The 13,742-nt window shown below is 41.1% G+C and overlaps 1 protein-coding gene across 9 annotated transcripts in view; it reads left to right on the plus strand.

Moving 5' to 3' along the window:
* Positions 1-13,742, plus strand: part of ZMIZ1 (zinc finger MIZ-type containing 1) — a 346,373-nt gene that overhangs the window by 57,549 nt on the left and 275,082 nt on the right. For 7 of the 9 annotated variants that reach the window (XM_064716344.1, XM_064716343.1, XM_064716341.1 and 4 more), the window contains exon 2: positions 1,894-2,025. The exons of the other annotated variants lie outside the window; for them this stretch is intronic. The gene's annotated coding sequence lies outside the window, so the exon portion shown is untranslated. The remainder of the gene's footprint in view (positions 1-1,893; positions 2,026-13,742) is intronic. 9 annotated transcript variants of the gene reach the window in all.

A 13,742-nucleotide genomic window follows, 5' to 3' on the forward strand; every position in this document is an offset into this window, starting at 1 on the left:
TTGCAACCTGATCTGTGCTGAGCTGCTCAGTAAGTATTGATTTGCACATAGCCTCGGGATGTACACGTGTCAGGAGCAATTCACTAAGGGTCATTTCTTCTCCCATCCCCACAGTTAGGGCTGGAGCACTGTTTCCTTTAAAAAAAAAAAAAAAACCAAACTAAAAACCCCCCAAAAAAACCTGATTTGAGCTCTCCAGGTTTCGGCTTAAGTTGCTTTGCATCAATTAGTACAAGTTGGTGAAAGCTGACAGAAAGCAGAAATGCAACTGATGAGGGGTAAGACATTGAGAAAGTGAAATTAAACACTGTGGGAAGGTTTGCCTTTAGGCAGAGGGTTGAGGAGGCAGGTTTTTGAGTAGCTACATTTTTGTGTCAGGATCCATTCTTTCACATTGTCAAATTATTGCTGCGCCTATTTATGGGTGCCCATAACAAGGCAGAAGAGGTTTTGAATCACTGAGCTTGTTCTTTCTCTCTTTAGTGCACATTTTCTGTGTGTTGTCTTCTGTGATCTTTATTTAGTTTTTCATTGTTTATTTACACTGCCACTTCATGAATTCTTTAAATCATTGCCTATCTAGAGGGGAATCTGGACAGAATTACTCTTGCAGCTTTAAGTCTTGCTGACAGGAGGAGAGAAAAAGAGAGCTTTTGTCCCCTAGAGAAATGCAGGAACTGTGGCCATTTAGAATTGGACAGACGTGGTGGCTTTGAGGGAGATGCTGTGATAGAAGTGCTGCCTTTTATGTTGTATCCTATCTGTTGGGGCTCCTTAATTCAAATGTTTTCCATGAGACTAGGATCTGTATGTAATTGTTTTTTTGGTGGCAGAAATGTGTGTGGTAATGTAAGGTAGCATAGACTTTTTTCCTTATTTTGAGAACTTGTTCAGATTTTCCATAAGAGAGAAAAGGGTAGAGTTTTTCTGTAGTAATATAAGCCAACAAAGTGTGATGGAGAACAGACTGGATTTGTTTCCCTTTGCTCATTCCCTGTGGAAAACCTTGATTGCCATTTCCTCAAAGATGTTAATGTCTTGCATTCATGCTTTAAAATAATTTTCCACTTGATTTTCCTGCCTTTCATCAGAGGCAGGTACTGGAGGTAGGGAGGGGCCCATTAAATCTCTGCATCTCTAAGCTTCTTTAAAGTCATGTTAGGAGTAGGGCAGAGAGAGGGAGATGGTCTGAGGTGAGGAACTGTGGTTTTATGGGAGTGAAGCTCAATTTCAAAGTGGTACCTTTAGTCAAAAGGGTTTTTAGATCCTTTTCCCTTCATTCTGTTTTAGAAAAACCAAACACAAATGCTTACTCTTGCTGCTATTGAAAGATTTTATATAGTTGGAATAGATTGTCTTGAGAAAAAGAGAAGTTGTCTTAAAAAGAAACAGAACTTATGATTAATTGCAAATACCTCATAATTGTAGGTATGATCCTCTCAGAGCAGAGTACATAAGCACTTGAATGTTGGTATATACCTGTATGTTCAGTATGCATGTTGGAATTTGCCTTTTGCCAACTATTTTGATAGTAAATGTGGCTCATTTGAATTTTTACAGAAGTGGGTGTGAGCTTGGCTGAAGCTTGTTTACTTAATAGAATAAGTCCTCCAGAATGTTTTTGAATTGGACTTTAACCCATTCTAGTATGGGGCTTTTTCCCATTCTGACAGGAATCGCTTTGCTTTTCTTAGTAGTGGTTGACATTCATAGTCCCTGTTTTGGTAAGGTGACAATGGAGAAAATACAGGACACCCTAAACTGGTATTTTGGAAGTGCAGAAGTAGTGGCACAGTAGCTCTGTCAAGCAAGAGCTGTAATCAGTAGCCTCTTTGAAAATCATGGAAGCTAATGCTTATTTCCTTTTTTCTACTTTTTTTCTTCTCCCCTCAGGAAATACTGTTGTGCTGAGGAAGAAAACAGCTCTCTCCTCCCCCTTTTTTTTTCCCCACTCTCCCCTCCTTTCTTCTTGCCTGATTCAGAAGCTCCAGGAATGTGCTAATTGGCGGTGGCCTCTTCAGAAAGGTAAGGGGTAATTGTTATCTGCTTTTCAAGGTGTCTTGCCTGCTCTGCTCCTTCTGGAAGGACAGGTGATGGCAGAAGAAGTTTGTCTTCATGGAGTTTAGCCAAACTTCTGGTTCATGTGGGTTGCCCTTCTAGCGCTGGAATGCAAACAGGAGCTTTGTGCACTTCTTGCTCTACTACTAAGTGTAGGATACTGTCCCTTGAGAAAATCTAGAAGATGAGATATATTTTAAATACTTGTAGAGGAAAAAAAGTAAAACTGTTGTATTGCAGACTGATTAACTAAATCTTTGCCTGAATATCAGCTTGGATGGAAAGACAGAGTTAGGTCTGGAGAAGGCAAGTTGAAGAATCTCAAAGCTTCTTTTGTTATTATCACAAATGTACTTCTGATTGGACAAATACAGATTGGTTTAGTTGTTGTTCTGGTTAGTTTTTTAAACTTGATGTCTTCTCTGGTGTCTGTCATGGTTTTGTGGCTGGTTGTAGCCCTGACAGATAAGACAGGAACTATCTGGAAGCCCAACTCTAGTTCTGAATGGTGAAACACATGGCAAGTCTTTCACTATCTGGACTTCTTTCAGTTTTGGACAGAAGTGCAAAATGTGTTGTGTGAGAGGAATTGAATTTTGTAGTTATGTGGTGATCGGAAAATCCATGTCCATCTTTTTACTGCAAGGCATTCAGTTTGTGTTGGGGATATATCAAGTCCAAAAAATTAGTGCTGATTCATAGAGCATTGTGAGCTGCAGGAGTAGACTCAAGTTTGTTGCTAGACAAATTGCATATGTATTTTAATATTAAAGATTTGTATATGCTTAGGAGCTGTAGTGCTTTGAGATGTCATTTCCTCTTCCATCTTTGTGATAGATGTTAATGCTCTTTGTAGTGGAGGAAATATCTTCTGTCTAGACCTCAGCCACTCTGGTTAGAATTGACATCTCAACTTAATCCAGCACTGAGAAGGGATTTATGCTAACTTGCTAGGCTGTGAATTGGAGAGGCCAGTGCATGATAGAAGTTTTCCTGCTGGATTGCTTGATGGTGCTAACATTTGTGAAGGGTTTTGAAAGACAGTGTGATGCAATAGTGTCTTAAATTGCCCCAGCAAGATTTGTCAGAGTTCATTTGTCAGACCCTCACGCTGACTAAGTACACTAACGTATCAAGGATAAGCTCCAGACAGGTAATGTGCCTTGGGATGTTCTTTTTCTTATTCTCCATCTCATTCTTGCTGCTGCAGAGGCAAGCTAAGTCTTTATTGAACAGCCACTACCAGCTGTCTGGCTACTTTCTGCAATAAAGCTAATGATCTAATGGGCAAGTGTTTCTTGGGGACCTTCAGCTGAAGCAGAGACAAGGAGAAACATACAGACCAGCTAAAGGGTTCTCAAGGAGTTTGCAATTTCCCCAGGGCTCCTTCTATGTAATTACCTGTCTCTCTCTTTGTCTCCTATCTTTTAATGCAGCAGGAGTGTCAGACTCAAGGCTGCTAATCTTCGTTACTATGGAAAAGCTGGTTACACTCCTCTTCGTGTACTTCAGAAATGGCAATCGTTGGTCCCCAGCTGGTTCCCTGAATCTAACTTAGAAATGGATGATAGCTTTCCTCCTTGGTGCCAGACTAAAGAATGCAGCTGCCTGTTGCAGGCAGGCATTGCCTTTACCACTGATGCTGTGGCATGCTGAGAGGAACCTGCAGGAGCTGCCTTGTGGCTTCTGAACGTGTTTTCTCCCAAACAAGCAAAGGCTCTAAAATTCCTTTGAAACACAAAATTTTGGGGCACACTGAGATGTGGGAGGCTTGGCTGAGCTGCACGTGTGGAGGAAGGATTCTATAAGGATTCATAGCTCCAGCTGAGTTTTTGTACTGTTTCTGAATGCCTTCAAACTCCCTGGGCTGGGGGCTGAGGGAAGCTTTAGATCTCTCTTGCAGGATTGTGAGCATCGCTTCTTGTTATCGTCTCCCTCCCAACATATGCCACTGCTCAGTTCAGTAGGATCAGCTGAGGGGCTGTGCACAGCTATTTCTCTCTGGCTGGATACATCTGTTTGTCCCTCTTGCACAGCCCTGGAAATTTGGAGGGGAATCCCTGCCTGCTGCTCCCCTCCTCCTTTTCCTGTACATGCTTCCTGAGTTGCAACATGTCAGACAGATCATTGCTCTGAAGCTGTGGCTTGGGAAGGGCTCCAGCACAAAGGCCTTGTCTCTGTGTGCTCCTTTTCATCCTAGTGAGGAGAGGGAAACAGTCCTGTGTTGGACAGGGTCCCTTTCTAGCTGCTGCAGGCTTGCACGCCCAGGAAGTGTGTGGTGCTGAGCCCCTTTATGGTACCTTTGTAAAACATGCTTTAACTGTCTGCAAATGTACGGTATTTAAGCAGCAGAGTCTGTATTATCAAATGCAGTCATGCAGACTGTAGTCCTCGGGTGAAAAGCTCTGGGGGGAGAGGCTGGATGTGACAGTGAAATTTGAGAACCAAAGCAAGAGGAAATTCTTGCCCATGTGTTGGACTAGAGCAGGTTCAGTAGAGGTGGAGGATGGGGAACAAATACTCCTCCTCAGTTTGGAAATGTTGAAGGAGGCAATCAGAAAGGAGAGGGAGAGGCAGGGCAAGGAAAAGGCAACAGAAGATCAGGCTGTCCAGTGGGCCACAGTTTGCTGTGTTTTGTTTTTTGCCTTCAATGCTGTGCTTTTCTCTGCCCGTTCTTCTTAACTAAATTTGGGCAAAGATAATTTTCAAGTTTCTTGTTTGTTAAAAGAGGAATCCTACCTCCATTCAGGTTTTTTCAGATGTTTTGTATCAGTGCATATGGAATGACTATTTCACACTGATTTTTTTTTTTTTTGAGAACTTTTATTTCCCTCATCATTTCCCAATTTTCTGTTTTTATTTGTATCAACCTGGGCCATCTCCAAAGGAAAGGTGATACTGCTACTAACTAACATTTTGGGTGGGTGACACTGCATGTTAAACACCATTTCTGTAATAACTTAGCTGTCAGTTGGAAGTTTGCCCTAATTGTATTTTTCTTTTCATTTATAAATCAAGTTCACGGTTCTTGGGCTTTTGTAGAGCATTTCAATACTGTGTTTGTTTCAGGTCGTAGATTTTTTTCTCTCTCAAATCCTTTGAGATCTGAGGTTAGTATTTCTCATTCAATAACTGTATTCAGTAAAATGATGTGCCTGTCAAAGCTGTATTGCACCTTAGGAGAGGATGACAGGTTCTTCCAGAGTTCTCAATTTGCAAACCCTTAACCATGTCCCACTTTAAATCAGGACTTTGCCACTGCTTAAGGTCTTTAAGTACTTCATTAACTTCACAATAAGCCTGCCCTCTCTTGCTTTTTATGACAACCTTTGATTTTTTTCGGAGTTTCATTTCATAAACGTCACAGGTATTAATTCTTTACTCTGATATGGAGAAGACTTAAATCTCAAGCTTTAGTGAAGAAGGAAAAATAACTTCAATCATGAGTTGATATTTCAAAATCACGTTTTCCAGGGGTTTTTGTTTTTTCACCTCTGTTTGGCATACACGTGGGTTTATGTGGTGCTGCCTAGGGTATTGTGAGGGCTGGGTACTACTTGCAGCCCAGGCTGTGGTAGCAGAAATCATTCATCCTGTCTCATCCCTTTTTGGCTTAGCCCACGGGAAGACTCCTGTTCAGTTAGCCCAGTCATTACAGTAGAGAGCTGCACTAATATCTTGCCAGCTGCAGGACAGAACATATTTCATCTTGGAAGCTTTGCCATGAATACATTTTGTCTAGAAAATTCTGTGCAGATTTGAACTGCCAGGCAAAGTTATACTGCAAAGTGCTTTGTAAAATGTGTCCTAAAACATCTTTATCTGGTGCTGATGGCCTTAAAAGCCAGATGAAGTGCATCAGTGACTCATGGTCAGTTACTGCCCTGCTGTGTGATGTAAACCAGAGCTTACTTTGGTGCCTTCTTGCATACAGCCTTTCAGGCTGGATGGTGAATTTCAAGCTTGTGCTTGTAGTCTGCAGTTCATACCCTAACCAAGCTCTTCTCTTGAAAGAGATCTCTTAAATTGCTTGTAACATAAATGAAAGTTTCCAGTCACTTCCTTACTATTTAAGTTACTATTCTTGATTAAACAGATTAGATCTAAATGGTAGAATGACCCAGGAAATTTTATTTCCCCTTCTCCTCACCTTCTTTCCTTCCATTCCTCTATCAAAATACAGATTTGTTGCAGTTTGAAGCCTTATGATTTTTCAGTCTTCTGGTGGGCATTGTTGTGCAAGAGTGGAAGCTTAACATTTTAAAGAAGGAAAAGGGAAGGTGTGTGGCTTTGGGTTTTCTTTATTTTTTAAAGTTTCCCAAATACATTTGGGTATTTCTAACAGTTATAATAAAATCAGTTGATTACAAAGTAGGTTAGGTATATGAAGCAAAGCACTGTTTTCCAGCAAAATGAGCAGCTAGGATGTATTTCAGTCTTCAGTTGCTTGGCTAAATAATGGTGACATACGTTTTTTGCTGCTAGAAGTTGAGATTTTGGCGGTCATATGCAACTGTGAAATCTGTAGGCATATACTGTAGCAGAAGCTGTCTTTATGCATATACAGCACATGGTATTTGGCTTGGGAGAAAGTTCTTCGCTCTCTAAGAAAGTCAGGTTTTTGATGGAACTGACTGCTGTTTGTGCTTCATAGTTAAAATTTTTATTCTGGAAGGACAAATAAGTTGTATGTACTAAAGATATTGTTGTTTTGCCCGTGTTCCCAGCAACACAATCTATTTCCCTGTCTCTTTCTTTTTTCCAAGTGTTTCTTTCCAAGCTTGTGATCATAATTACAGTGAGAAGTAGATGACATACATCTGTATATTCCAGCAGGAAAACTGAGCCTTGGAAGAATTTTGGACTGTGGGACATTTCCATACTCACCTCTGTCTTAAAAGTGTTTTGGTATTCCCAAAGGCCTCTGGAAATGTCAATCTGATAAGACACTGGGTGTGGGGAGGATAGAGAGTAAAAGGAAAAGGATGGAAGAAATATGTGAGTGGTGGTTCACCAGTGTCACATTAATAGAATCCTCGAATCAAGTGCTCATTCATTTTAACTAGAGGCTAATTAATCAGAGTGAGTAGATAAAATGATAAGCTGCTTTTAATGAAGTGAAGCAGCTTTATTAGCAGTAAGCAAAACGCAAAATATTTGGTCTCTGGCACATGTGGTTTTCATGGGGGCTGTGGTTTGCCACCAGCTCTGGATTGTGCTAGCCTTTTTCTTGCTGCACTCTGCCGGCTCTGCTGTCTGTGTGTTTCAGCATGTGGCCAATTCAGAATTCAGGAAATAGAGTCTAATCAGAAGCAGGTGTAATATTTTAAAACCAGAAGGAATGTTCCTCACAGATCTTTTTCTGTGCCAGATTAGCATTTGCCAATTTTCAAACTTCGGATGCTGTTATTTTTCTTTGGAGATAGCAGGCTTTATGCTTCCAAGCAGACAAACAAAAAGCTGTGTGGATTTACCAGAGTGCCGCTGTTTGAAAGGCAGCAATATGATCCTGCTTGCTAACTGCTAACATAGCCTGAAACCAATGAGTAATTATCCACCCATTTGCAACTTAAGAACAGAAATGTACCAGGCTGGTGCTGCTTGTGTGAATGGTTAAGTAGAGGGCCAAAGCCAGCGTGCCACTGTTAAACTGGAGCAGGCTTGCATGCTCCTGTTTCAGATGGCTTTCTGCAGTGCATCTGTGCCATTGTGCTGTTCCCCGGCGTCCCTCTGGAAAAGCTGTAGAAGCCATTCGATGGACTATGATGTGCACGGCTATAATAGGAAATACATAAATGAGTCACAGATTAAGATAATGACGTAATTTACATTGGACTGAATTACATTAAGTGCCCACTTTTAGGCTCGAAATGAACTTTACTTAAGGCTATGTGTATCTTTGTTGAAATAAGCTAAAATTAACAAATTATTCATTAAAGTCACCTCGAAGTAAACTTAGAAACTACCAGTTCGGTAAGGTTCCGGTAGTTATGTGAACTGGAGAAGCTGAGCTGGTAGGTGAATGTGATTTGCGAATAGGATGCTGGCAAGGAAATTGTCTTCCCCCCACCAGCCTTTCCTTAAAAGACTGCTTCTCAGCGCCATTCAAGTGTAAATCCTTGTGCAACAAAGGGGAGGCTGGCAGCTCCACCGGTTCAGCAGTATAAGCGATCTCTCATGCTTCAGTTGAAAGGTTGAATCCCTGAAACGAGAATGCTGCTATAGAGGGAAACTCTCAAAAGGCAGCTGAGAATGGCGGGGTGGGGGGGAGCACAGGGCTGGAAAGCTGTTGAGATCCTTGAAAGTGCAGTGACAGTTTTTGTCTTTACTGTAAAATGACCTGGAGGCAGCTGGACAAAAGGAAAGGCTGCTGTTCAGGTGAGGTTGCCATCACCACTCTAGGAGCTGGATTTTACTTGTTCTCTCCCTTAGGAACACAGCATGCTGCTCTATTTGCCAGCACTGTATGTGGTGCCAATATTTTGTCTACAGTGTGCATTGAGTCCCTCTTACTTTTCCTGTTTGGATTATTCTTTCTAACGACTTTGTGTTGCAAGTCTCAAAGCTTTGGAATTGTGACTTCTTGCTTTGCAAAACAGGGTATGAAATCGTGGACATTGGGTTGTACACTGAAAGGATGAGGTTAATCTTGCACCTTCTGAAACCCTTGTAAATATTTGACTGGCTACTCAGCAACACAGCTGAACTGCCTGAGTTAATGCTTAATGTGAGAGTGGTCCTGAAGTGCATGGCTTTGGTGATGGGCCAAGGGTCACAGAGTGAGCAGTAGTTCCCCATGAAGACATCTGTGCTCCCTGTTCCTTATCTTCCAGGATTCCTCCCTTTCCCCCTCCACTGCCCCAGATCTGCAGGAGGAGATGAGATAGCTGAGGCCACTCCAGGCAGGGTCAGCTGGGTGTGTTCAGGTGGCAGTAAAATTGGTTTGGGCTGTCCTGCTGACTTTCTCTGCCCTGGTGCTTTTGCTGGTCCAGCAGCAATGTGGTAATCCTTTATGTCCAAGTGAGGGTGAGTCTATCAGGCTCTTCACAACTGCATCTGGGTTTGGAACAAAGTTTTTGTGCATGTATAAATGGCACAAAATTAACTGCCAGTGGGCAGTTGGTAGTAACTGGTCACTGGGAAGGAGCAGCCTAGAGATCTGTGACAAATCTGATCCTGAGTATGTTAAAATTTAAATTGCAGGTTCTGATGCTTGCCATGCCTTGATAATGTAATAATACCCTCTTCTTGTGTTCTGAATGAAATGCTTTGTAGTGTTGCAAAGTTAGTACCCAGACTATATGGGAAAATGTTTTCAGCTTTGTCCCAGATGAGTGGAAATCCCCTTCTTGTTTTATGGGAACTAACCAGTGAAAGACAGCTTTTGCTTTTCTATGTAAAGATTGATCATTCATAATGTTGTGCCCTATCAGTCCTTCCATTTGCACTGACATTTAAGGTTCTTGCCACTTGGAAGAAGATTGTTCAATATCATAACAGAGCCATAGCACTGTTTAAAAATAAATGCATTTTTAAACTGATTGTTTAGGTGTGATGACTGTTGCTTGAGGATACCAGCTATCAGAGACCATCCCAGAGACATGTATAATGTATTCCAGTAACTGTATAAAGAAGTAGCACTGCCCTACCTACTGCACCATGAGATGAAAATAAGCAAAACTTTGATTATTGAAAACAAACTTGTTCTATGCTGTTCAAAAAAAACTGTAGCACTTTCTACAGGTGTGTTTTTTTAATTATTGCTGCTGTAAAAAGAAATTTGTTAATTTCTGGCAATAATTTATTGTTTTGATATTTGGGAGCAGGTTGTTGTTTTGTTTGGTTTGTTTTTGGTGGTTCTTTTCCTTTGTTTTGGGTTTTTTTGTTGGTATTGTTGTTGTCTGGGTTTTAATATGCTGAGTAGTTTTTATGCCCACGTAGAGTTTGGTAGTCTGTTTTCTAGTCTGCATTTCTATGGCAGAAACTTTGATTCCTGAAGATCAATTTGGGAAATACCCTATCTGACAAAAATGTCTCAGGAGAAAATGAGCATCTAAGGAAGAAGGCGGTAGTGTTGGAAAAAGTCTGTTCATGGTGGTAAGGAGTTTTGACCTCAGACCAGGGACTCACTTGGGAAAGGTTCAGTACGTTTGACTCCAATGCTCCTAATCCAAACAAGCCACACGGAAGAAGCTAGAAAAGATAAGGTTTGGGAAAACCTTTTGCTATGTGGCTTGTGATCCGAACATCTCAATCATAGTTCCTACACCTTCTTTTAAGATCTTCTAGTGGGCAGACACCTGTGTGAGCCCTGAGCATGGCCTCAGCTGGCAGGTGTTAGTTTAGGTGTTTTTATAGCAGAATGCAATGCTGAAAAAGAATATCATTCTTTACAACCCATTATCAGATGGGGAGTTGAGATCTAGGTAGTGGTTCTTCTGAAGGACCGCAGCTTATCATGAGCTCAGCCGAGATTCAATTGAAGCCTAGCACTAGCTTCCTGGAAGTGTTCAGCAGGTGCCTCTGTAGAATAAGAGTCTATTGGGCCAACCCTGTATTTCTAACTGAACACATGGATGCACAAAAAAGCGAAGTTATTTTCCTTCAGTTCCCTGGCAAGGGAACTACATAGCTGGGAATAGAATGGAGATTTCCTGATGTCCATTTTCCTCTTATAATTATAAAACAGCGCTGCTTTCTTCTTCATTGTAAACATGAATCGAGCCAAATGGCATGCTTTTTTTTTCTGCAAAGCTGGGGGGGGGGGGGGGGGGAGGAGAGGAGAGGAGAGGAGACTGGAGATATAAAGGGGGAGGGGAGAGTCATTCAGGGACACTGTACCTGCTGGGGCACAATGTAATAACCACTGGGGCAGCCTGGCTGCAGATGCATTGTTATCTGCAGTCCCCAATCTGGGAGAGCTGCAAAAGGTTTAATGCAAATCTGAGACCTCTGCCATTGTGTGAGACAGATTAGGGCTCATTTGCATTCCTTCTCCTATAATAATTACCTAGCAAGGAGTGCCTGTTACCATTAGCTTCATTCTGTTTGCCTGTGATAAGGCCATCAGCAATCTCTTCTCCACGGATTGTGGACACTGTGAGGGAGGGCAGTGGGCCAAAAAAATGATAATAAAAGAAATCTGTTGGAAAAGTAGTAGAAAAATGTGAATGCTGAAAAATTAAAATGCAGATAATTTTAGTAATAGCCACTAAATACAGCTGGAGAAATACTGTGAGCTGAAGAGTAAAAGTCAATATTAATCCGTAATATTGATGAGTGGTATGGTTTCAAATATCAATTGAGAAAAGCTAGCACAGGATTTTAACTGAGCTTTATCAATGGTGCTTCAATAATTTTGTTCAGTTTTCAGCATTGATTTAGATTGTTGTAAAATTAGTGCAGCAGAGATCAGTGTTACTGAGAGACAAATATTAACTGTCTAAAACTGATGTGATGCATCAGAAAGGTAAAATTCTGCAAACTTAGTGCAGCTTTGGGTCCTGGAACTAAAGCAAAGAAGGATTCCCGACTTTGAAATTAGGGCAGATATTAGGGGTTCTTTTGCTGTGGGCTTTGTTTGTTTGGTTTTTTTGATATGGGAGGAGTGAACTAGCAGAAAAGGAATGCAACTAAACCTGGGAGAGTGAAGGTGCAAAAATCAGCTTGTTCTTTCTATACATTTATTGCGTATAGAAGGAACATGAAATACTTTTGAGCAACATTTGCTGTTCTTGCCACTCATTCTCCTTCCCTTGGTTTTTAACCTTTGCCACTCTGATGACAAAGCTGCTGGAGTGAACCCACCAGGGGCAGAGAGCCCTGAAATTCCCTGTTCAGCTTTGGCTTCTGCCTTGATTCCCCAGCTGTGCATGCACACAGCAGGAGCAGAGAGCAGCTGCTGGGAGTGGAGCCCAGCACCCATCTCAGGGCCTGGTTCTGTGTTACCACAGAAGATCTGTGGATGCTCCTAGTGCAGGGTGTAGGGGGAACTCTGGAAGAAGGTAACATGCCAGATACTCTACATGCCCATCAACATCAGGGAGGGAGCAGGGCTGCCTCTGGTTTGCTACGGATTTCCCTGTTTTGGTGCGAGCTTTCACCTGCCAGTGTTTTCAGTGAAGTAATTCTGTCTTTCATAGTGGAGGGGTGGTGAAGCAGGAAGACAGATGAAAGCAGCTCTGACTTTCATCTGCCAAACAGCCACCTTACATATATTTAAATAGATGTAGGCTGATTTCTGATCTGCAGCACGCTATCAAAATGATGAGTCTCATAGTTGGGTTGTTTTGCGTGTCATTATTTTTTCAAGTGATATTCTGAGGGCGTGCTGCCACATTCATCTTGTCATCAGTGTGGAAGCAGTAGAATGCCCAGGATACTGTCTGAAGAGTTGGCTGTGGTTCTGAGGGGAGACAGGAGTGGGGAGTTGCAAGGAGCTTTTCTGTAGATGAACTGTTGGGCAGTGAGTGAGCTGCCCGGGGGAAACCTGAGTTCCGGTGACTGGCATCATTTCTGGCTCTTAGGGATTTGGGTGGATACTCTATTCACATAGCTCTGAATTCAGAGTTTGGAGATCCTTGTGTGTGAACATCCTTAGTTTTCCAAAATTTTCCTCTTGCCATCAGTTTAATTTTCTTAAACTGTGGTAGCAAGGAAAGCGTTTTGACAACACTTAATATCAAGGTACATGGATAGGGCTAAGTGCTGCCTTCCATGATAGCACTAGATATTTAGCATTAACCACAAGTTATATTGATGTGTAAAGGATTAGAGGGAATGGCAGAGGACTGGATATGTTCCTGTTTCTTAAGTCTATTTTTTTTTCCTCTTCATGTATTTACTGCTATAATAATGTTAAAAATCACAAACTTGACAGTTACACAAACATACAAGGAAACTTTAAAAGAGAAGTTTAGAAATAGTTTTAAAGCACATGTTTCTTAAACCAAATGAGTGTTTTTAATTCTAAATAAAAACTAAAGGATACAACTGTATTTTATTGAAGAGCAGCAGCATAAATCTTTTGTTCCTCTTCAGACCTTTTTCTAGGAAGAAGTAATAAAATTTGGTGCATAGCTTGTTTTATATATATATATAAGGTACAAGTTGTGCCATCATTATATTGGAATAAAACTGCAGTTGATATAATTGGAAAGGTCTAGTGTATGTAGTGTGTGGGGAAGGACAAGGAAGTTTTGAAGTGTATGGAGAATAATGATTATGTACATCTAAATATAAGCTAAAACAGCAACATATGTTACTGTGTGAGTAATTGGAGATAATAAAATATCTGACTACTTAGATACTGCAGTATGATATGTGAAGCTGTATGTTTATATGTATATACAAACATAGTTTGAAACCTAAAAAATAATATAAAAATAACATAGCTTCTTACAAGGCTTGTATCATTTCTGCAAATTATTCTTCTCCTATGGCCCTTCTTTAATAATTATTTAGTCCAGTCACCATATGTATTTTTACATTTTTATTTTGATTCTGTTGCAGTGCATTCCAAGTAATTTGTGTACTTAGCAGTATATAGCTTTTCTTCTTTAACCCACCATGTGCATGGGTATGTTACTCATCTCAAGGCTTCTGTGATCTGGAAGAGATACATCAGAAATGAGTTTTTGAGTCCTCTTCCTTATCTGAGAAGTTGAACTTGGTCTTTAAAGCCT

This window comes from Zonotrichia leucophrys, chromosome 6, assembly GCF_028769735.1.
Source record: "Zonotrichia leucophrys gambelii isolate GWCS_2022_RI chromosome 6, RI_Zleu_2.0, whole genome shotgun sequence".
Classification (NCBI taxonomy): domain Eukaryota; kingdom Metazoa; phylum Chordata; class Aves; order Passeriformes; family Passerellidae; genus Zonotrichia; species Zonotrichia leucophrys.